Here is a 23,307-nt window from a genome sequence, read left to right as displayed (position 1 = left end):
CATCCCTTAGAAACCATTTTTATGTCAAAGATACTCAGTAAAATAACGTATAGATCTCCTACCCTCTGGAGATCAGTGTTCAGCTCTTCTTCATGTCATTACATTGAAGGCCCTTCGTGACTTCAGCAAGCATGATCTGTAGGAAAGCTTGCACCTGTGGATAAAGGACTTCAACTTTGAATGATAAATACCTATTTCATTTTTTTTTTCCCTCTTGAGCCTGCATGTGTGAGAGCAAGTTGTATTTTGTTATAGACAGGCAGGTAATTCATTTCACTTTTAGGAGATGAAGTAACAATTTTAGCAAATCACATTTGTCTCTTTAATCTCATATTTCCATGCACACTGAGTTAAATGTTGTAAAACTATCAATTCTGTCAAAACCTAACAGAAAGAAAACAAGAAACCCTGCAATCTTAATGTCCAAACTGACTGGTGATTAACAGGAATTAAATGTGCAGGAATTCCAAATCTTTTCTGATCGGAGATGTCTAGATGACTTTTGTTTTTCCATAATTGTATGAGGTTCCTACATAGTATTTAAGAATCAATTATATTGCAATTGATGTAATTAACTCTAATAATCCAGTAAAAGTCAGTAGGAGGGCTATTCAAGTCAATAGAAAAGAGAGACTATATTATGAAGGTGTTATTAACCTATACAGATTTTTACTAGACATTTCCTTTTCTTACATAATAAATATACAGTGATGAGGAAGGCTGTCATTACAATTTAATGGGAACAATGGTTCATCACTTCCTTTCCTGTACAAGCCTTAACTAATTCTACATACAGTGTATAAGTAAAATGAAGTTAAATGAATCTTGCAAATTAGCTATTAATCATCCATCAATCATCTGTTGCTCCACGATTAAAATCTGTGTTGCATTCAGAGCTGAGAAAGGTATTTGGGGAGTGGCAGGAGCTGCATGTACACCTTCCAATTAATTTATTCATGCATTTCCATTTTGCATTGCCAAGGGTACTTACTGAAACCAGTCCTGAAGTCAGAGAAAGTCTCCTGAGGAAAGTTCCAGCCCTTCCCAGAATAAAGTAAACCTCTCATTTCCATATTTATAGGCATTGCTCTGGCTTTAAGCATTGTGGCATGTGAGAACCTCATTCACGCTTCTGAATTCAGTCAGACAACTCATTTTGGGGAAAGAAAGCAACACTGTGAAGTCAGGGAAAGTGAGGCGGTGGTCTGCTATATGCCTTGCAAAGTGATGAAGAGAATTCCTCTGTCCAAGATCCTAATCTCCTGTCTTATGCTCTAAGTCTTTTGCACTGCTCAATGAGGCAAAAGGGAGTTCTGCTTGAATTTGGCTATTAAAATCGGGCTTTTTAGGAATTTCTGTCTTCACCTTAATCAAGCTGAGCATAAGCTTTATTACATATGGAAGACTGCATTGATCTCATTAGCGGAACTGCTTGTCTTGGCAGTAGACAAAGATCAGTTGTCTGTGCTACTGTTATTCAATATATTAGTTGCCTTCTGAGTGACTGGCTACAGGTGATCCTCTTATCTTGCATCTTGGCAGCTTCAGTCTGGGCAGCTATCCATGGCATCGTGAATCTCTCTCTCAAAACCAATAATGGACTATTGCAGGCAGCTCCAAAGCATACCCAAGTACAGAGTGACTTGGTGATATACCGTGACCATGTTCCTACACAGAGCTGAGGTGATCAAAAGAGGTCCAGAGGAAGGCAAGGACAGTGTTTTATTTATTCTGGAGTCATTTAAAATCAGAATTAATATTGAATGACCTGGATCATCTGCACAGTGTCACTGAATTTACGCAAAGAATGAGACTGAGATTGAGGAGAGGAGTTTTGTTTATCTACTGTCAAAATACTTTTTCAAAGATCTTGGGAAGAGGGTATAATTTTTGAAAGCTCTTCTTATACAGACCCCCCTCCACCTTTGTTCACATGTTCACACTGCTTTGGGTAAGACATAGTATGTGTACTCAACTAAAGAAAGAGGGAGCTGTAATGTTGCAATACATATAACACAGAGGAGTCCAGTAATGCTTTGTAACTATAGTGCTGATTTTTTTTTAAATCACAGCAGTAGGGCAAGTGCTCTACAGATATCAATAGTTGCACCAGAGCTGACCTATGTTGCACAGAATGAATGAGCTTTGACTATAGGAACACAGATAGGCAACCCTGCTGACTCCTGCTGAATAAACCTATTGTAAAGCTGGCAAACAACATCTTTCCAGGGCTCTTGGACCTGTGGCTTCATCTAGTCTGGGACTCCTCAGTGTTTTACTCTTTATAACAGCATCATACTTTCCTATACTGCTAAACACAGAAGACATTTCTGATGTTCACATTGCAAGCTTCATTCGTGGCGTACTTGATTTGGTGGTGTTTGACAAAGCCTTTTCTTTAATTCAGGAGCTAGTTCTGTGAGAACAAGGACATAGATGGAAAACCAGTGCTCCACGAGGTATTAAACCTCTTTTTTTCTTGTTGTGGGCCAAAGTAAAATGCCGACAGGTGTCATACAGCCCCATATACCAATAATTAGTTCACCACAGCAGGTGTATCTGACCACAAAAGCTGTTCTTTGAAAATGAGATCTTTTCTTTGGGGACAATTGTAATGCTAACTTCCAGGCATGGGAAGTTAGGTTGCGAGGAGGTTTAAGCAGATTGTCTGCTGCAGACGCCACCCAGGGTCTGAGTTGTGCTGCCGTCACCACGTCAAAACTACCTGAGAAGCACAGGAGTGGTTTTTTGGGTATCTTTGGAACTGCAAGCCCAGGCAAACAAACTGTGCCAAAAATGATAGACTGAGAACTGTTAAAGTACAGCAATTCAGCAGTCAAAACTTCCTTTATTTAAATCCCCAAACACCACTTAACTTATGTAATAATCTCAGTTCTTTCATGCTCCACGAGATTGCCTTAAATTGTCTGGAGCAGCTCCTCAGCCGACACAGATAGTCCCAGCTCGCAGAAGGCAGTGGAACTGGGACGGTTCCCACCAGCTGCCGCTCTGCCTCGATTGCAATTGCATTTCACACACAAAAGATGACAATAATCTACCAAAAAAACCCCACAAAACAAAAAAACCCCACCCTCTCCTAAGTTTGAATTATCATCTGCAAGAAAAGATTCCAGTGTTTCAGCTTCCATGGAAAATCAATACGGTCTTATCTTTATTTTATTACTAAAGAAAAAAAAATACTTGGGATGACGGTATTAGGTAGCACTGTGAAAAACAACTAAATATAGCAGTAGATCATAGTGGGTGTGAATGGAAAACAAAGGAGTCAGGAGCCGAGCTCCTGCTGCTGTTACGTCACTATAACACCCATAATTATGTTATTATGTACACTGCCCACTTCAACTATATCTGGACACTACTTATCATGATAAAAATCTGATATGACATATAATCTTGGTTTCTTTGATGAGCATTAACTTCTGTCTTCTATATTCTTTTTCACACAGACAGGATATTTGTTTTGCTTCCCTTCTACAGGAGTTCGGAAGAGGGAACATACAGGAAAAATTAAAAAGGGTGATATAAAATCTAATTGCTGGACTCATTTTATCTTGGTGTTAAAACATGTTAAGCTACCTCTAAGGTGCTGCTGTTCATAAATTCTCCTTCTCACAAACACCTAACTCATAAACACTATTAGCTCCATATAGAAATTCATCTGGATTTAGGGTATGTTTAGCTATTTAACTGCTACACTGTTTTATCCTGAGCACCACAGCTTTCGGACTTAAAATGCCCTCACGTGAGGGGTAGGGTGGTGGGTGGCTCAGGCAAGCATTGACTCAGTGTGACATGGACCCCTTGGGCTTTGTGCTGCAGGAGACACATGAGGATGCCTGATGCCAGCAGTGGGGTGGCCATCACTGCTTCCCAGCAGCGGACAGGATCCCTCAGGTGTTTCTCACATCCTTTTTCATTGTTTGTGCCCCAGAAAGCAGTACTGCGAATTTCTACAACTAGACCAATGTTTGGACAAAGTGAAGTGTTTGGGGAGGGAAAAAACAAACCTGGTCCAGGAAAAAAAAAAAAGAAGGAAATAAATATAAATATAGTACCCTACAAGATGAAAGAATTTTTTTCCTTTATCGAAATGAATATTAAAAAAAATATATCTTATTTTATCTTCAGCCCCTTAGGTTATCCTAACTGGCTTGTTTCACAATTCAGCAGGAAAAACCCTCAAGATATTTCTAAGATAACTGTTAAATGTCTGACTTTAATCTACAATAGAGGAAATCTGTATTGCCAACAGCTTGTTCTCAGAATTCCACCTTAAAACAGTTTTAGTACCACCAGACCAGAAGGGTTTGATGCCAAAGAGCTGTTCTGTCCTATTGAAAGCAGAGAATGGCTTCCTCTGCAATATGTACAAAGAGCAAGGAAATTTACTCAATTAATGTGAAACACAAAATGGCATCTGCCATCTGGAGATGCACACAAAAGCCACGGGCAGTCAAACACTTCTTAAGACTTTGGCATGTAAAATTAACATATTTTAAGACTTAAAGGGACATGTGAACTCCTTGTACGCAAGGATTTCATGTTTCTCACGGCAAAATAAAATACACAATAGAATATTTGCAATGTAATGTCCCTGACAAAACCATACTAACCACCTACAAAAATTTGCCTGTGATATCAAGGCTACCATTTATATACTGTTGGGTGGGAATTAAGCAGCTATTTATTTAAATATGCATTTTTAAATAACAGATAGAAATATGCTTTCACTAAACTTTAGAACTACACTAAAGTGTGCTCTCTCACTGAGACCTGTGTAAAAGTCTTGTTTCTTCTTGTGTGTGACACTGTGCAAACACTGGATTTATTTTTCATTGCAAAAACAGAGTGATGCTGACTAGTCAAGTTTAGTGCAGATTCAAAGGACTCCCTTTACTCCAAGCATTTTAAAGTATTCTTTTCTTGAATAGAATGAAGAAAGTTCAGCTCCAGTGTCTGTTCCCTTTTGTTTATTAAAAAACCCATACTGCTTTAAAAAAAACATGACATATGGTATCTAAGTGGTCACCAACATAAATTATTCAACCTCTGCTCACTCCACAAATGTAAATCTAACAAAAATGCTAAACCTGAGGCCTTGCCAGCAAACTCATGGTCATGTATCTTTGATGGTGTCTTCAGCACACATTTGGCTACACAGATCTGGTCACTGCACTCAAAATTTTCACCCAGTCACCCACTGTGATATACAATTTCACCTGCTTTTTACTTTACCTGCATCCTTCATTTTGACACTCCTCACGATCACTTGAGCTGAGCCTCCCTATATTTTAGGGTACTGCCCTTTCACCCTGCCTGTTAGGTGACAGCACAGCACTGGTTTCACAAACCCTGTTACCCACATTGTGCTGCAGAAAGAGTGACAAAAGCAGAGGAGAGGGGAGAAATCAAATCCATTCCTGCTTAAGACTCTATGGTTCAGCAGCGATCTCCCGTGCAGTGTTGCTCAGGACAATCAGGATCCATGCATAAGTCTGCCACGTCTGTCTTGCAAAAGCAACTTTAATTCAGGCACCTCCAACTTTGCAGTCAATTCCCTAACTTTCTTTAGTGAATCCTGGTTTTTTTTGTTTTTTTCTTGAAAATCACCAAAGTGAACATTTCAGAATACACCAGAAAGTTGGTTCACAGGCAAGAACACCAAACCTGCAAGTACTTACTCATGTGAATTGTGATAATGTAGCCAGTGCAATACAGTGAGATGATACACAGAGCATATATTCAGATGTGTAGGAAAAGGACAACAATAAGCTTAGCAGGGCTGCAGTATTAATGAAGAAGTGTCAGGTAAAAAAAATTCTTAAACAGTGACCCTGATAGTAATTTTGCAAATTTCCTGTTTTATTATATTGACAAAAATTTGGTTTTTAGGGATTAATTTTACTGATTAATTTTTTTTTACTCAAAGCACTCTTGGAAGTAATCTAGTAAAAAAAATAATAATACAAAGCATAAGATAAAAAGTCGTCATTGCAGTACCAACATTCACATGGCCTATACATTTTGTGCCACGTTTTTATAGCAAAAAAAAAAAAAAATTGTTCATCAAACTGTACACTCAGCCAGAAAAAGAGGGCTGAAAATGCACTAAAGCAACACTTAAATTTTATTTACTGGTTTGTTGATTTGTGCTTGCATTTTTGAGTGTGTATGAGAGGAGAAACAGAAACAGAGAGAGAGGGAAGAAAATGACTCATGCCTGACAATGTTACCATGTAAATGGTCCTAACTGTGGGCTTCCCTGGGGGAATTTGTAATACCACAGCAAAAATCCAGCTAGCCTGCAATTATGGTGCCGGCAGTGAGTCCCTCCAGCATGAGCCATAATGTCTGGCTACAGCTGGTGGGAGCACTCTGGCTGTATCCCTGCACCGGGAGCATCTTGGGCTCTGGAAACTGGATGCCTGGTGAGGGGCAAAGCTGCTGGACAATCCCATACCTCCAGGCAGACAGACGTCTCCCAAAACCTGCTTCATACAGAGTGATACAAAAGAGAGTGCGCCTTCAAGCACAGCTCCCCTCTTAGCACATGTGATTACACTTGGTGTATGATCCCCGGCCATCCCTTCCTATAGCAGAATCCCATCTTGCAAAAGAAATCCTCACCACCACTGATGTGAAGGACTCTGTGTTAAAAATAAAAATACAGTCCTCAGCAAAACCAAGAAGGGTTCCTGGGTGAGGAGCATGAACCCATACCAGTGACAGACTTGAAGTGCAACATGACGGAGATGCTGCTGTAACCGGACAGTTGAGGGATGAGCTGGGGTTTCCAGGCATGTCACAGGGATGACATCCCACAGCTCCAGGGGCCGGGGCCGCTGAACCTGCTGCTGGCCAATCCTTGGAGTGTCACTTACATGAGCTCCAAAGTAATCTTCTGGCCCACCCTTCAGGAAAAAGATAAGATGTCATGATCAGCTAATAGGAAGTGACAAGAAGAGATAAAATGGATGGGGAGGGAGGGAAGGTTTCAGATTGAAAAGGCATTATTCTTTCCTCTAATGCCAACCCTGCTAACAATAGGGCTGAGTTAATTAATGGGCTACTTGAGCACTTTCATCCATTTTTGCATATAGTATTAATTTTTCTACAGATACATATAACATAATTAACCTATAGCTTTTTAAACAACCATACATGGCAATCCTCTCAAACTGGTGGGGAAAACATTGTACTTTTACAGAAAAAAGAAGGATTTCATTAGGGAAAAAATTGTGAAGAGTCTTTGTTCATCTACTCTTCCAGCCATTGCCTTCCATCTGCCATGGGAACCTATTACCAAGACATCTGAGCATCTTCCATAAAAAAAAAAAAACCAAACAAAAAACCCCAAACAACCAAACACACAATCCCCCCAAGTTTCTGGCTTTCCTCCCTCTTCAGAGTAGAAAATCCTATCTGTCAAGCTTAGTTCACCTGCAATTAAGAAATATGCTTCACTCCGTAACGAAATGTTAGCATGCCACTTGACAAAGTCTCATTGAGAACAGAGAGAGTGGTTTAGGCTGGAAAACACTTTTAAAGTTTCTCCCCAAGTGCTGCTCCAATGGTACCTCTAGCTGGGGGGGGCTGTGTTCTACCCCCTGCAACCACCCCGCTGCACACACACAAAGCCTCTGGTACTCAGTCAACTCTGCAGACTTCAACAAAAGCCTAATCAGAAGTGCCAGGCTTTTAAGATCATAGCCCTACCATGATGTTAATCAGTTCAGTGGGGGAAGAAGCGTCGCTGGTGGGTACAAAGCCGCGGACAAGGGGTTGCGATCTCTGTGCAGCAGCAGAACGAGTGACAAACAACAGCAGCGAACTGCTGCCTTCGCTGGAGAGCTGAGCGCACACTACGGACACAAAAAGGGGCTGTAAAGAATTCGGAGCTTAACCAAGCCACAATATGTTTTGAAGCTTCTCCAAAAAGTACAAAAACCTGTAGTCAGGGTAGCTAGGCGTTTGATAACAAGTTTGGTTTCTTCTGCTCAACGTATTTTTCCCGATGTATTTGTTTGTAAAGGTAGAGATAAGTATAGTAACACAATCTGTTCTTTAATATCATAGGCAAAGAAAAATCACTAGTCACTAGCTACAACACTTTACAATCTTTGTGAGACAGTTGCAAGTATATGTTTATATTTTTATTCTAAATAACTCAAATGGAGCCTGATCCTGAAAACCCTTCTTCCCTCCAATAATGCTTGTCTGCAATAATAATACCAATGAAAAGCAATTGCTGATGTAAGGAAAGAAAAGAAGGTGAGGCTCAGATTCCCTATCCAGTGCTTGTAATGTTTATTTTCACTTAAGATAAGAAAGCAGACTTGTATGTGCCGTATCACAGAAACAAATCATTCTGCCCCATCTATGATTTTGACAGTTATCTATGGAAAATGCAGACTTAAAAAACTCTTAAGAATAATTATGAGAATTCATAGCCAAAATAACATACATCAGCCTTGATTAGTTCCATGAAAAAGCAGCCTTAAATTGGTAGTTTAAAAACAGGAAAATTAGTGGTATGATTAAGTATGAATGGCTAATAAAAAGAATTTTGCTAAAACAGATTAAGGTTCAGATCAAGGTCACAAAAGGAACTGATTGAGGAAAACTGTCATTTTTGCTGGGACTCAGTAGCTGTTTTAGCAGTGCTGTTTCCTCTGAATCACAGTCTTGTAATGAGAAATTGCACTGTTGGGGTTAATAAAGACTTGATTGGCATGTTAGTTTCCCCAAAATTTCATTTAAAACATTGTGGTCAAAGAAGAAGGAAAATTCCTTGTGTGTAAGCAGACAGAAAGCAATATAACTAAGCTAAGTAACCTCTAGTAAAACGTAAGGTGACTTTGTGCCACCGTTCCAGTTCTCATGCTTGCTGCAAATTCTCTCCAGCAAACAAAAAATAAATCTGCAAGTGACCCAAAGCCCTCTTTGTCCCCATTTCTTCCAAAAAAACCAGCTTCTGCTCACAGCACCACAGCCCCCCATCAGCAGAGGCTAGGCAGAGAAGTGCTCCCCAGTGGTGACTGAGATTTGTCTTTCTGCCAGCTTTTGCCCCTCTTGGCTGTGAGTAACCTCCAGGAGGCTAAGTCTCTGCCCCTCTTTCTGTCCTGATGGCTCAAGAGCTGAGCAAAGGCCTTGGATTCATAGGTATGGTCTGAAATCCAGTGTTCCGAAGAAAAAGATTTACACAGAGACTTTAGCCAGACAAAGCCCATCTTCCTGTGTGCAGGCACCAGCAGCCCTATGCAGCAAATCAGACAGCGCCCAGAAGATACAGGCACAACTAACCTCAAGAATTTCAGACCAGAACCAACCTTTTGCATGCAGTTCCCCTCTGAAAACAACTCTATTTTCTTGTCACCCCACTTGCAGGGATCTGGGGTGACTGCTGAGGAGGCCAAAGAGCTGATGTGTGAGTATTGCTATCACCTCACATCTTCATCTTGTCCCGAATGGTGCATAGGAGAAAGAGGGAGAGACCACAGCATTCTGGTGGTTATCCTCCACCTTGTGCTCCCAGTCCCAGGAGACCCCAGTGCTACCCCAGTGCACCCAGCTGCCCTCTGGAGGGATTTCATTTGGAGTGTGCAATTCTACACATACCCATGGGCCCAGGTCTGCAGGAAGAACCAGCTGTTCAGCAATGAGAATTTCAGCATCAGTGAAACTGTTCAGCAATATCCTCTGCTTCATGAGTGCAGTGCTCCAGTGAAATAAATCATCATACCTGTAAGCTGACACCTTCAGGGGGTCAAGATTTTTACTCTTTGGGGTTTTTTCCCTCCTGGGCTGGTACTTTGCACAAGAGTATGTCTGGCCTGTGATGGGAGTTGTTGCAACCCTCCTGAGCATTGGGTTGCTGCTCAGTGGCATAAGCTATTGTTGTCACTGTAACTATCACCAAGCCTGATCGGGGTCAGCAAGCCAACACGAGAACTGTTGTATAACCCCGCAATAAAAAGACAGTCCTTGTCCCAGAACACACTCAGGCTGGTTTTCTGACAAGCTGTAACAGGTTCTGCGGCGGCACCTTTTCTGTTGCTAAATAAAGAACTTCTGTCTTGCAGAGCCTAAACCCATTGCTGAAAGATTGAAAGGAAAATGAACTAATAGGACAAAGGGACTGTGTATGGGGTTTTTTTTAACGTTTGTTTGTTTTGATCTTAGTTGTAAGTAATTCACATGGAGTGAAGTGTGTTGACATGCAGCAGAAAATAAGTACTCAATTTTAGGAAAGACAACTGCTTCAGACCAAATCAAACCCAAAAAGTCAGAATCATCCAGATAAGATTACTGGGCCAGAAATCACATTTTTATTAGTACATAAAACACATGTCACTTGACAATGAGTATCTGCAGCATGGAGTGAAATAACCCTCCAGCAGCGAAGTCAATATTTAAATCAATATCTCTGCTAAGGAAAATATCTTACTCATTGATATAGATTGGATTTTTTTTTTCTTATGAATCTCTTAGGAGGTAAACAGCATATTTCTGTTGTAAAAGCAACTAAACAGGATTGCCAAACAGGTCTAATCTTTCCTAGAATTCAATAGCATGATACTCTGAAATTATTAATGTTGTTATAAATGCCATTTGACCTTTATGTCAGGGATGTATTTCCTTTTCAGAAAAAGGTACCTACATTAATTTTAAGCCTGATGCTGCTGAGTGTGAACACAGTAACTTCAGTGGGAGCTTAGGGCACTGTGGGATGTTTTTTTACATTATGTGGGTACCTAATGATTCAGCTACTCAAGGCTAAAATCTGTAAGAGAGACTAGTGCCTTCACGTTAATTATTGAAACAGCCTCCATCCACTCTAGCAAAGCTCTGCAGCAGTTCAGAAAGGCTCACAGATAACCAGGACCAAAAGGACAGTCAGCACACAGAGGACACCCCATCACCTGGGCAAAGGGACTCCTGGGCCCTCCTCCCCGGGCCAGTGGTGTGCTTTGCATTACAGAGCCATTGCAGATCAGTACAATATACAGTCCCGAAAGCAGAGTGCTCCCCCCTCCCAGCTTCTTGTTTTAATCACCTTTCTGAAGTCAATCTTACTTGTTTCTTCTCCTTTTGACCCTGTGATAGTTTGGCTCCTTTCTGCAACAGAAAAAAAGCCCACAAAAAACCAAACCCACAAAAACCTAAATAAAGGAGGTGTAAGAATGACCCTATCCCACAGTCTGGTGGCCAACACACTTTTTAGAGAGAAAGGAGACTGTAACTTTGCACAGCTTTGGAATGAGGAAAGTGTTAAATGCAAATTTTCCACCTCTAGAAAAGACACCCTAACTTGTGGGCTTTCCTATGAAAGATGGGAACTGACACCACCATGAGGACGTCTTGCAAAGGAAGCAGGGCTGGGCGTGATTTTGTTGGAGCCCATAGGCATGGGCAAAGCCTGTGTGCTGCCTCCTGAGCAATTCCTGGGTGCCCCTGTGCATACCTGCTCGCTGAGGGATGGCTCTGGCAAGTACAGAAACAGCACCGTAGCATCTCGGGAGCTTGTCTCCTGAGCTGGATGATCCACAATGGCAGTTTTGTACACAGACACCTAAAGTCAGGCTATGCTCTGCTTTAGGTTCCTGAAACCATTGGCTTATTTACGTCCTTACAAAACCACTCAGGCACCTATTATTAAAAATAATAGTGCAGCACTACCAAATGTTTTGAAATGCTATTAGATGCCTCTCTGCCCCTGAAAAAGTTGTCCTTCAATGCCTTGCAGGAATGAGTCCTTACAGGTGATAGATCAGGTGCATTCTTCAAATAATGGGAATAGCTCTGTTAGAAAATATGGGTTCTTAAAACTGTTGCCATATAATAAAAAAAATAAATTAATTCAACTCACAAAAACAAATCAGACTTCATTTCCCCGGGTTATAATCCCTCTAGAGAAATAAATTCCTCTTTCTTAAAAACACCAACCAACCAAAAGAATACAAGTCTATAAAATTAAACTACATTTCCAGCTTTGATTATTCAACAGAGTAGGGTACACTTTTCAAGTATCAAATGTGCTTCCTTTTCTCCTTCTTTATGATTAAACTTCTTAAGACTTTTAATGCAAATACTAGGACAGGGCAACACAAAGAGTGTTTTACATGTGCTTTTAACCCCTCTGCATGCAGGTTGCTGAAACAGTTCAGATCTTTGAACCATGGTAGGGTGGTGCTGATTGAGAGCTGTCCCTGTCTGGCAGCTCTTCTATCATTAATAGAAAGAAAGCTGCATCGGGATTAGTTTTTGTATGAGACAAGAGTGTGGATAACTAAAGTCTTCACTCAAAAAGAACAACCTGGAAAGCTTCCCAAAGTTTGTTTTTAAACTCTTGTCCAGCATTGCTTTGGTCTACACTGCAGGTAAGGCATGCTTCAGTCAAAAGAGAAGGAAAACTACTCAGTGAGCTAAGGAGTCACTGATTCAACCAAACCCATACTGAGCATAAACCCATATCAGAGGAACGGATCAGAGCTGAAGCTAAAATCAGCTTCCACTTTGCAGCCTTTCCTGTAACACAGTATGAATCAGAACTTGCATTTGCCAGAGTTTTGTGTTTGACTTCTCCGCAGACTCAGCGATTACACCTCCTGGAGGTACAACTGTGCGTGACACCAGAATTCAATGCTGACCGAGAGCAAAGGGTTTTTTGACTCACAAGAGGCAGATTCTTCCTCAGCAGGGTTGATGTGACAAATGATCACCACTTCCAGAGTCTGCAGTTTGCTGTAAATTAATGTACCAAGGGAATTCCAATCCTGGCAGTGTCAATCCAAGGGAGACCAACTGATATAAACTGGAATGGCTCTGCTTGCTCTGACTGACATCTGACATTCACTTTTAATTTCTGATTGGACAATTAAGAGGAAGAGTGGGATGTCATATCTATGGTTTTACTAGTTCAGAGAGGGCTGAAAGGGAACAGGTAAAATGTCTGCTAACAGAGAAACACCAATGGATGGAAATGTTTTCCCTTTCAACCTTCCCACTAACCCAGCGGAAGGAACAGGTTGGCTAAGAGCAAGGTCCTGTGAGAAAGAGAAACATATCACACTGGCTTACACTGGAGGCAGACTATGTAACTCTTCTTCAAGGGAAAGAGTTCCAAGTGACTTGCAGGGTATTAGGGGAGCTCCACCTAATTTCTGTAAATTTTGGCCTACAGCCTCATTCACATCAGGGCACTTCTTCAGAGCTGACAGACAGGAAATTGTGATGAATCAGGGATAGCTCTCTTATTCAGCAAAGACTGTCCTGCAATGTTGAGCTTGGGAAGGCACAAATGGTTAATCTTAAACACAACTTGGCAGAAATGGGGTTTGGGAACCAGTTCACCAAATTTACACAGTGGTGTTTAAATTGAGCAGGACATTAGCTGATACTCAGTGGGCAAACTTAATGGCCAACATCACTCTATCAGCCTTTTCCCATGAAAAACCTGTACCCTAGGTGCTACCAAGTGCTAATTTGTTAAGAAAGCCTTAATTGAGTGACAGTTAATTATTGACAGATTTGAACTACTTTATCTCTCAATCAAAACCTGGCTCTGTCCCAGGCAGCAAGCGATTTACAGCCACAAAGGTAAATCTGGCCACGTGCAAGCTTTTTATGCTAAAGCGTGACAGCTCTCCCTCCCCCAACCTAAGTTGCTCCTAAAATTTCTCTCTGAAGGAGTCGATGATCCCCTGGTGATCACCAGCCCACGTCAAGGTGGTTACCCTGCTTAACCCCACTTGGCACAGAGTGGGAATTACCAAGGGGACATCCATCTGGAGCTGCCTGAGATAAGAGGTGTCCAGTGTTAATAAACAGGCTTCCTCTACACCACAGCAGGGCCTTCCTTTTCTAAACAGTCTTCCTTTAATGTTGTAAAATGTTTTTTTCCATTTACTCAATGATCATGCCTTTGCTGCTGGGGGAGGGCTCAGGGAAAGAGTGAAGGGTGGGAGGAGAGGGAGACGGAGAGGGAGAGGGAGAGGGAGAGGGAGAGGGAGAGAGAGAGGGAGAGGAGAGGAGACGAGAGGACTCAGCATATGTTTCTGAATCATTCAGACACCTGTTTTTTAAATGAAATTGCTAATGCTAAAAGTTCTCCCAGATTAGCTATTTTGCTTGCCATATGTACACAAACATCTGAAGTAAGAAAAAAGAGAGAAGACAAGAGAGACAGAGAAAAGGAAAGAAAGAGAGAGAGAAAGAAAGAAAGAAAGAAAGAAAGAGAGAGAGAGAGAGAAAGAAAGAAAGAAAGAAAGAAAGAAAGAAAGAAAGAAAGAAAGAAAGAAAGAAAGAAAGAAAAGCATAGAAAGAAAGAAAGAAAAGCATAGAAAGAAAGAAAGGAAAAGAAGGACAGGAAGGAAGGAAAAGAAGGACAGGAAGGAAGGAAAAGAAAGGAAGAAAGGAAGGAAGAAAGGAAGAAAGGAAGTAAGAAAGAAAGAAAAGAAAAAAGAGAGAAAGAAAAGAAAGAAAGGAAAAGAAAGAAAGGAAAAGAAAGAAAGAGAGAAAGAGAAAAAGAGGAAATAAAAGAAAGAAAGAAAGAAAGAAAGAAAGAAAGAAAGAAAGAAAGAAAGAAAGAAAGAAAGAAAGAAAGAAAGAAAGAAAGAAAGAAAGAAAGAAAGGAAAAAAAAGAAATAGAGAAAGAGAGAAACAGGAAAGAAAGAAAGAAAGAAGGAAGGAAGGAAGGAAGGATGGGTGGAAAACTAATGTATTACAGTAGCAGTAGTAGTAACCAGAGCAGTATCACAGTCATTCACTGCAATATGTCTAAACATTCATAAATGTTTTATGCATCCTAAAATGCCATGTACAAGGGATATGGCATCCCACTGAGGTTAATGAATGAATGAGTTGCCCTTGAAGGTTAATTTGCACAAACAAAAGGTCAAGGGACATCTTCAAAACAAAATATTGATTAAAGCAAGTTAAATGTTTTGACTTGAAGGAGACATGAAGGATTAAAAAGCAAAATAAAGCAGTATGGATAAGAAAGGAACAGGAAAGAAAAAAACATCACCCCCAGACACAAAGGAAATGGTAGAAAACATATCTGAATCAGCTAGTCATCTGCTAACAAGCTGTAAAGATTTCCAATGACAAGTTGTCACATTAGTTTAGTGAAACTGAAGCAGCACTTATCCCTTTTCCTGTGCTTAATCTCTCCGCGAGTTGCACAGAAACATGTTACCACGTTTAATAGGATTAGTTTAGTTCACTTTCTCCTCTCTGGAGGTTGTGACGTTTTTTGTTGTTTTGGGGTCGGTTAATTATTGTATTTTTTAACAGTTCTATTTTCTTCAATACCAGGTTCTTGAATTAATTTGCACTCTGTTGAATCACCTAGGTTGCGTTCACTCTTCAGGTTAAAGGCATTTTCTTCCAAAGGTTTCCCTTTCAAAAGGAGGAGCCAGGCAAAGGGAAGTAAGGAAAGGCTCTAAATTCAGTAATTACACACATTAGGCACCCGGTTCTTCTCTTTCTCACAGACACTGATGATGCTTTATTGATATCAGTACAGTTATTTTTAATTCACATCAGCATAAGAGCAGAATCAGATCGTTGTGGTTGTGGGGTGTTCTTTTTATGCACGAGCGTACTTGGACCTTCCCCACCCCTGAAAAAAAAAAAAGGAGAAAAGAAAAAAGAGAATAAAAAAGAAAATCTGATATGTATTCGTAGCCCTGTTCCCTCGTTTAGTTGGAACAGACACAGCAAGGAAAATGATCAAAGAAAAGGCAGTTTCAACAATATACCCCTGTCACTTTCAATTTTGTTGTCAGACTCCAAAGGGGCAGAGGAATCACCCATGGTCATGGGCACAATGCAAAAGTTTTCCTAAGTTTCTTGCATCTGTTTTTTTTTTCCCTTAAAGAAAAAAATGCAAGCACAGGAAGCTGTCAGCTTGCAGCAAAACTTTTCAGAAACACCAAAATTTGGAGTATTTTTTCTGTTGGGACAAACCTTGCAGTTGAACATAGAACTGACAACCTACATATCTGGAGGACAGGTAGCATTTTGACTTGAAGTTTGTGACGCACACCAAGCATTAGGCAGAGGGGCAGGAGAAGAGAACCCACAAACCTGAGCATGCCCAAGCTTTGCATCCAAACTTTGTGAACATAGATTATTTTTTGTTTGGGTCCGAAACAGCCATAACTCAAAAAATAAATATTGTGAATTCCTTATAATCTATTAATGGCCAAGAAGAGGACCTAGTGGGCACTGTATGATCTATTAATTACTAGGAAAAAGATCTGGGAATTCTACAGGAGTTTGCAGACAGACTGGAATCTAACAGGTCACTAGTGGGGACCACACTTGCAGTCGGTCAAGGGACTGGGGGTTGCAAGGGATAGAAACAGCCACACAACCATACACACCAGTCAGAGGCTGTCCTGACACTGCCCAAGCCACCAGGCCCTGAAGAAGGCACCAGGGATAGCTTTGCTTGCTACAAATCCTGAACATGAGCTGCTGGCATGGACCCTTTTTGAAGGATTAAATTCTTGAGGAAAACCAGTTTTTCCTCCACCTCTAAAATTTGGGTGATGGGTGGGGAACTACTTTTACTGCTGAGCTTTGAATCATCAGCTTACATTCCTTAAGGGGCTGTCTATCCTCCAGGATTAAGAGAGTCTGGAGCACTCAGTGCCTGAGATGGTGGACGAGTGGAAAGTGTGTATTTCATTCCAGTTGGGCTTACTGGTATGGCAGGTAGTAGGGTCGATGTGCTTAGACTTGGAAAAGTAGCAAGACATTGGGTTGGAGGAACGTAACCTGCAAGCAGATACGGAAAGGAGTAGCAGGGCCAGATGATAGTAGGAAGCCTGCATACAAGGTGCCCATGGTTGGGGCCAGGTTGGCTGCCACTGCTCTGTTGTGTGACCTTGGGGACACCACTTCACTTGCAGAGCCTCAGTTTCTCTTTTGAGTAAATTAACAGTGGTTGAAGTTAAGGAGAGCCCTGGTGCTGACAAGCTCAGTGTCAAAGGCAACTATTTATTAATTTGCATTTGCACAATTCAGCTTCTTCTCTACGTGTACCTTAGTGTACTTTAAAACAAAAACAAAATAAAACCAAACCAAAACAAAAATCAAATTAAGAAAGAAGGAAAAGGAAAGGGGGAGGAAGAATCCAAGCGAGTCATTCCACCGCCAAATTTAGCCTATCTGCCCCTGCGTCCAGACACACTTCTGCACCCTTGTCCTGCAGCCCCTGCAGCACTTACAGCTACACCCGCAGGCTGAGCGCGTCACCTCGACCAGCGCAGGCGGGGATCTGTCCCGGGCCGTGACGCCCATCCGCGCCCGCGGAGCCCAGCGCAGCCCCGGCCGCTCCCGTCGGGCCGCCCCGGCCTCGCCGCTCCCCGCGGAGGGCCCGGTGATCCTGTTTCTAAAGGTGTCACGTTAAAAGCACTCGCGGCACAGCCGTCCCGGCTCGGAGGGGCTTTCGCAGGGCCGGGAGGGCGCCGCGGGCACCGGGCACCGATGCGGGGCCGCCCGGCGCTCGGACTGGGGGAGAAAAGTGACGGCAGGGGAGAGTCCCTCGTTGCACCGGGGATTCGCGGTCACTAACAGTGCTGGGGTGGTCAGCGCCGGCCCCGGGCCAGGCCTCGGAAAACGGCACGGCAGGGCTTGCGAGGACGCCGGAGGGGAGCGGGTCTCTCCGTTGCCCCGGGGGCCGGGAGGACCGCGGTGAGAGCGGCCGGGCTCCCATCCGCCTGCCCGCCGTGTGAGCCCCGACGTGCCGGGCGCCGCGGCGCCGGTGAGAAGCCGGCGCTGCCGGCGGCCCCCGAAAGGTTTCTCCTCGCACCGGTGCCAGGCTCCAGGGCGGGTGTTACTGGCTGCATCTCCTAGCGATCCGCCGGCCGGACACAGGCAGGGACATGTAATTTTTTAACTCGGAACAGCTCCCCAACGGCAGCTCCGGCAACGCGGCGGGGTCCCGTCTTAGTGATCGGCGGCGGGTGGTCTGTCCCTTTACCCATCCACTCGCGTTAGTGACCCCCACTCCCCGCCGCTCGGCGGGGAGAACGGCCGCCGCAGGGAGACAAGCGTTTCGCCACCGCAGGCAGGGCAGGTCTGGCACCGGGGGGCGGGTTTGCTGACCAGGCCAGCTCCCAAACTTTTGCCGCGCAGGGCAACCTTCTCAGCGTGCCCTGCTGTCCGCACCCACGCGCGCCGCGACTCTCCTAGGCTCTCCTATAGTGAGACAGATCCTCACAGTGGAAGCTGAGACAAGCGGAGCAGCTGGCCGCGCCAGCAGCAGCAGGGTGCGCAGGGGGCGAGGCGCGGCCCGGCCCCTTGCCGCTGGCACAGAGTGGCGGCTCAAGTTTTGACAGGGGCCGCCCGCGCCTGCCCTGCCTGTCCTCATCCCACTGGGGCTCTTCCCTCCACGCGGGAGTCCCTCTCCTGCCGGCTCGGGCGCCGCGCACGACGGCCGCCCCGAGGGGTGGGCGGACGGGCCCGGAGAGGCAGCGCCGTCCTTACCTGCCGCCCGGCCCTCTGCAGGACGTTATTCCCTCTCTCTGGTGTATTGCCCGGCCGCCCCCGAGCCTGAGGCTGTTTCCCGTCGTACAGCCTCGCCTCCCCGCCGGCAGCGACCGCGCAGCCGGGGAGGGGGTGCGGGTGCTCCCTGCCCTGCACCTCTGAAACCCGCGCTCACGGCGGGACAACGCGCGCCCGGCAAACTTCGGTCTGGATCGCAGCCCTGACCTGCCGGGAAGATCCACTTTTTATTTCTCAATTTTTCCCCCCCCCCCAAAGCTTTCCAGCCGGAGCAGGCCGGGAGCGCGCTAGGATGGGTTTAAGTTGAGCGAAACTTGGTGCGTGCTGCGCAGGGGGCTGTGGCCGCCAGCACTGAACACCCGTGTCCCAGCATCGCCGGTTGTTCCACGCGCCGCAACCTGATGCTCGATTTCGTGTTTATTTCCTGCCTCCCACGTGGGAAGTGCCCGCGCGGCTCCCGCTGACAGCCCCGCGACGCGCGGCGGTGAGGGACGCCGAGTTGGGGAGTGGGCGGCCATGGGCCCAATTGTCCTAAAGTTTGTGACCCGCGTCGGGGGGCAGCACCCGCGAACGAGGTTTTGCTCCATCCCACGATGCTTAAAACCGTGAAACAGGCGCACCCTGGGGCCTCGGCACGCATCTGCGGAAGTCTCCCCAGATGGAAAACTTTACCGCATGGGGCACCGCAGAGCACCCCTCGCTCACGCGGGGGGGATTTTCCTAAAGTTTCTCACCCACCCCCCTCCATGCGGGGCGGATGTTCTCCGTCCCTTGTCCGTGCACGGTGGAGGTGAGGGGGGGCGCCCCGTCGGGCCGCTCCTGCCGGCGCTCCAGCCCCGCGTCCATCCGTCCGTCCGTGCCCGCTGCAGGTGCGCGGCCGCCGCCACCTTCCCGCGGGGGCGGGGCGGGGCGACCCCAACCCCCCCGCGCTCCCCTCTCCTCTCTCCCCGCTCCTGCCAAGTTCTCCCCGTCCCCCCCGTCCGTCCCAAGGAGCCTCCCGATTGGGCGCCGGGCCGGGCCCACGTCACTCCGAGTGTGACGTCTAGTCTTCCTGTTTCCTTCAGCTGTGTCTTAAAGTAAATCTTGTGGCGGTGCGGAGCGCTGCTCGGCTCGGCCAGCCCAGCCCAGCCCAGCCCAGCCCTGCCCCGCACCGCTCCCGCCGCCCCCGCTCCGCACCCGCCGCTCCGCTGCGCTCCGCGCCCGCAGCCCCGCGGCCGCTGCCTGCCCGCCCGCCCGCACTCACTCCCGCCCGCACTCACTCGCCCTCCCTCGCCCGATTATCATATTCATCAGCGGCGGGGCTCGCCGGCTGCGCGCGCGTGTCCGCGTGTGCGTGTGTGCGTGTGCGGGGCGCGGGTGGTGTGTGTGTGTGTGTGCATGTGCGTGTGCGTGTCGCCCTTTCTGTCTTTCCACCGGCAAAAAAAAAAGCGAGGCTCAGTTTCGTCGCCTTTGCACGGAGTAAGTACCCGCTCCCCCTTCGCGCCCCCTCCGTCCCTCCCCGCTTTCTCGGCCTTTTCAGGTCTTTTTTTTTTTAAATTTTTTTTTTTTTTTTTTTTTTTTTTTTTTTTAATTCGCACTTGCTTGGGCTGCTCTAAATGGTCCGGGGGAATGGGGGGAGGGTGTGGGGGTGATGAAATCCCCAGCAAAATACTGATCACCGTTATCAAACCTGTGCTTCTTTTTCCAGGGGGCAAATTTGCAGTGACTTTATTAGCTGAGTAGTTTTAATTCCCCGGTAGATAAAGCGGTAAGGATTTGTGAGCGGTAAGGAGCCCGATGGAGCGCTCACCGTAGCCTGCCCAGGGCTGAAGAGTAAGTGACCTGCTCGTTGTTAGGTGATCCTCCCCCCTTCTCCTTCGCTCTCTCGCTGCCACCTTTTGTGGACCGCTCTTTATTTTATTCCGTGGGTTGGAGGGCAGTTTTGCGGGGACGGAAAACGCAGCGAGTATTTGGCTTTTTGTTGTTCCGAGCTTCCTCCTCCTCCTCCCGTCCCCGCCGAAGTTCCCCATCCCCGCTTTAAACTCCTGCTCCGCTCCTCCGAGCCTCCTCTTTGTCCTGTTTATTATAGCTGCCTTGCTTTTTGTCTCTTCCAATTTGCCTGTCATTTGCATGTCGCTACTTCTCCTTTTTAACCCAAGCCGGGAAGGACAGGGACTTTTTATTCTTACTCTTCTTAGCCTTGCAATTACTTTTTCATTTCCAAGAGTGGGACGAGTTGCGAATCGTGGAAATGTATAGAAAATGGGATTTGAGTGGTAGGTAGCGAGCACATGAGAAGAGATCAAATGCAAGTCGCGGGATAAGAGCCTTGATCTGGGAAAAGATTAGGATTATTGGTACTTTCTGTTTGTTTGGTTGTTGTTTGTTGATTTTTTTCCTCCGGGGGGGATTTAATTCTTTCTTAGCCGTTGATGGAGATCTTTCTTGGCTTTTTCGATTTTCTGTTTAGCGGCTGAGTGACCCGGCGCACTTTGCCATGTGTTTGCACGGAGTTAAAGCGCAGGAGGGAGCGGTGCTGGGGGGCGTGGGGCCTGCGCGGAGGGGGCGCGCAGGGCTGCGCTGGGGGCGCGCGGCCCGGGATGGGGGGGGGCGCTGAGAACGCGGGGCCCGACAGGAGCGGGCGGCCCGACGGGCGACCGGGGCACGACTCGCCGGCACCGGGCGCTCCGCGGGGGCGGAGCGGGGCCGCCCCGGGGCCCTCGTCTCTTTGCAGAGAGGGAGAAAGTTGGGCGTACCCCCCGCGGTCGCTGCGCGGCGTCTGGCGGGGCAGGGCAGGGCCGCAGGGCCGGGGCGGGGGTGCGGGGGGCGCGGGCAGGTGCGTGGCGCTGCCCGCAGGGGCGGCGGGGCAGGTGCGCGCCGAGCGGGGCGGCTGCGGAGCGGGACGCGGGGGGTCCCGGCCGCCGCCTCCTCCCTGTGCCGGAGAAAGCCTGGGTGACGGGGTCAGCCGCGGGAAGCGGGTCGGGAATCAGTGTCCGCAGGCGGACGCGGGAGGCGCGGCCGAGGTGGGATGGAGCTCCCGGAGGGGCCACCGTCGCGTCCGCGTGTTTGTGCCCCGTCCGCGGAAGGGCAGGTACGGGGGGTATTAACTTAATGCCTTTGACAAAGTAGGGGATGTCAGTCAGGGCTGGCAGACACGGCTGCAGACTAGAGGTGCCCTTGAATGTCGGGTAAAAGTTGCCAGCACGAGCTTTGGAAACCCGTTAGTTTCCCACAGGTCCCGAGTGCTCAGCAAACCCCATGGCGTTTCTGGCTGCGTGGCCAGTGTCACCCCAAAACCCTCATCCGGGTCTGGGGACGGGTGGGGAGCACGTGGAAGGCATCCACGCATCCGGGGCCATTGCTCGGTGGCAGAAGGTCCTGTGCACGTCTGTGTCACCGCGAGGTGTAAAAGCTCAGATTATTTGTCACTTCCATCGCCTTTAGAGGTTTGGCAGTATGCAGGATGAATTATACGGAGGCAGTTTCCTTGCCCGTAGATTTGCATGTGGCACATATCCTTTATGTCTTCTTCTCGCAGTTTTTCCGTGAGTTGCCATCAGTCACATAAAGTTTATGATCGCTGCAGCTCATTTAGCATTTATTTTATCTGCTTTTTGTCCAGAGCTTACCTTTAGCAGCAATATCACATACTGTGAAATGTTTATTAATACTCAAGGGTAGACAGAGTATCAACATTTCAGGAGTTAAACTGTGATAAAACATACAATGTATATACTTTTCACTAACAACTCCCTATTTTTGTAAAGTATCTTGCATTCGCTGAATCGCACTGTCCGTATATACTGTTAACTTCCCTGCCAGTTGAACTCTGAGGCCTCTCAGTTTATATAATTCATCTATTTTATGTTCACTTGATAAATTAAGGTATTCATAAGAATGGACACATTTTGAAATTGAAAAGTTTAATTTGATTCAGGGCAGAATTGTAAATCCTGCAATTTGTAGTTTCTAAATAGTGATTTATTCTGACTCAAAGTGCAGCGTAACTGCTAAATTAAGTAACTCAAGATCTGTGATTTAACGACATTGTGTAGCATGGAAAAAATAATATCTTGAAAAACTTGGGCTGAATTTGTAGTAGGAATCTTGAGAATGTTTCAGTATTGTCTCTACACAGAGCCATGTGAGTTATTTTCTTCACGATCAGTGAAATAACAAGGACCAAACTGGCTTGAGAGGAGGAAAATGTTTTCAGTTTTCTAGTTTGAGCAGCTTGATTTCTTTTTCTCATTCAAAAAATCTGTTTTGTCGAGCAGTGTCGAGCACGGCTGCATGATGGAGGGCCCTGTATCTCCCCAAAATAAAGGCCTGAACTAGTGAGATACCGAATCCCTCCTGTTAGTGAGCTCTGTAGTTGAAGGGAATTGCAATGTTTCGAATTCACAGGAATTGCTGAATACCTTGTTGGATTGGGCCCTCGGTATCACCAAATTTATAAGACAAGGGTTGCTTTCTTCTTTAAGGCTAAAGAGCAGGCAGCATAATTTTGAAGTAAATCAAACTCTAATTTTTGCTGCTTCCTCTTCTTGTGGAGAAATCCTAATAAAGTAGCTACTACTGCACAAATAGTTGCTCATCGTTGCTGCCTTGTTTCAGATTCTTTGATTAGACATCTCAGCTAAGGGAGTTAGATAACCATTTCCCCAAGAAAACTTGTGTCTGAGCTGTACAAAAAGGTAGTACTTTCTCATTAGTGGCTGACGTGATTTTAGCACTGAACAGATCTATGGTGAATAGATGTCATCTGTTCTTCGAATTTTAGCTGTG

General features: G+C 45.7%; 1 protein-coding gene across 6 annotated transcripts in view; it reads left to right on the top strand.

The window, feature by feature from the left end:
- Window positions 1-19,833: 19,833 nt before the first annotated feature.
- The window catches only part of PROX1 (prospero homeobox 1), a 49,455-nt gene continuing 45,981 nt past the window's right edge, over window positions 19,834-23,307 (top strand). For 4 of the 6 annotated variants that reach the window (XM_032682833.1, XM_032682832.1, XM_032682830.1 and 1 more), the window contains exons 1-2: window positions 19,834-19,998; window positions 20,228-20,352. The gene's annotated coding sequence lies outside the window, so the exon portion shown is untranslated. Of the gene's footprint in view, window positions 19,999-20,227; window positions 20,353-21,464; window positions 21,611-23,307 lie in introns of those variants that run through there. The other 2 variants (XM_032682829.1, XM_032682828.1) reach the window with 2 other exon arrangements.

The sequence above is a fragment of the Chiroxiphia lanceolata genome, chromosome 3 (genome assembly GCF_009829145.1).
Source record: "Chiroxiphia lanceolata isolate bChiLan1 chromosome 3, bChiLan1.pri, whole genome shotgun sequence".
Taxonomy (NCBI): Eukaryota; Metazoa; Chordata; class Aves; order Passeriformes; family Pipridae; genus Chiroxiphia; species Chiroxiphia lanceolata.
Note: the sequence above shows the minus strand (reverse complement) of the source record. Positions and strands in the feature narration are given on the sequence as shown.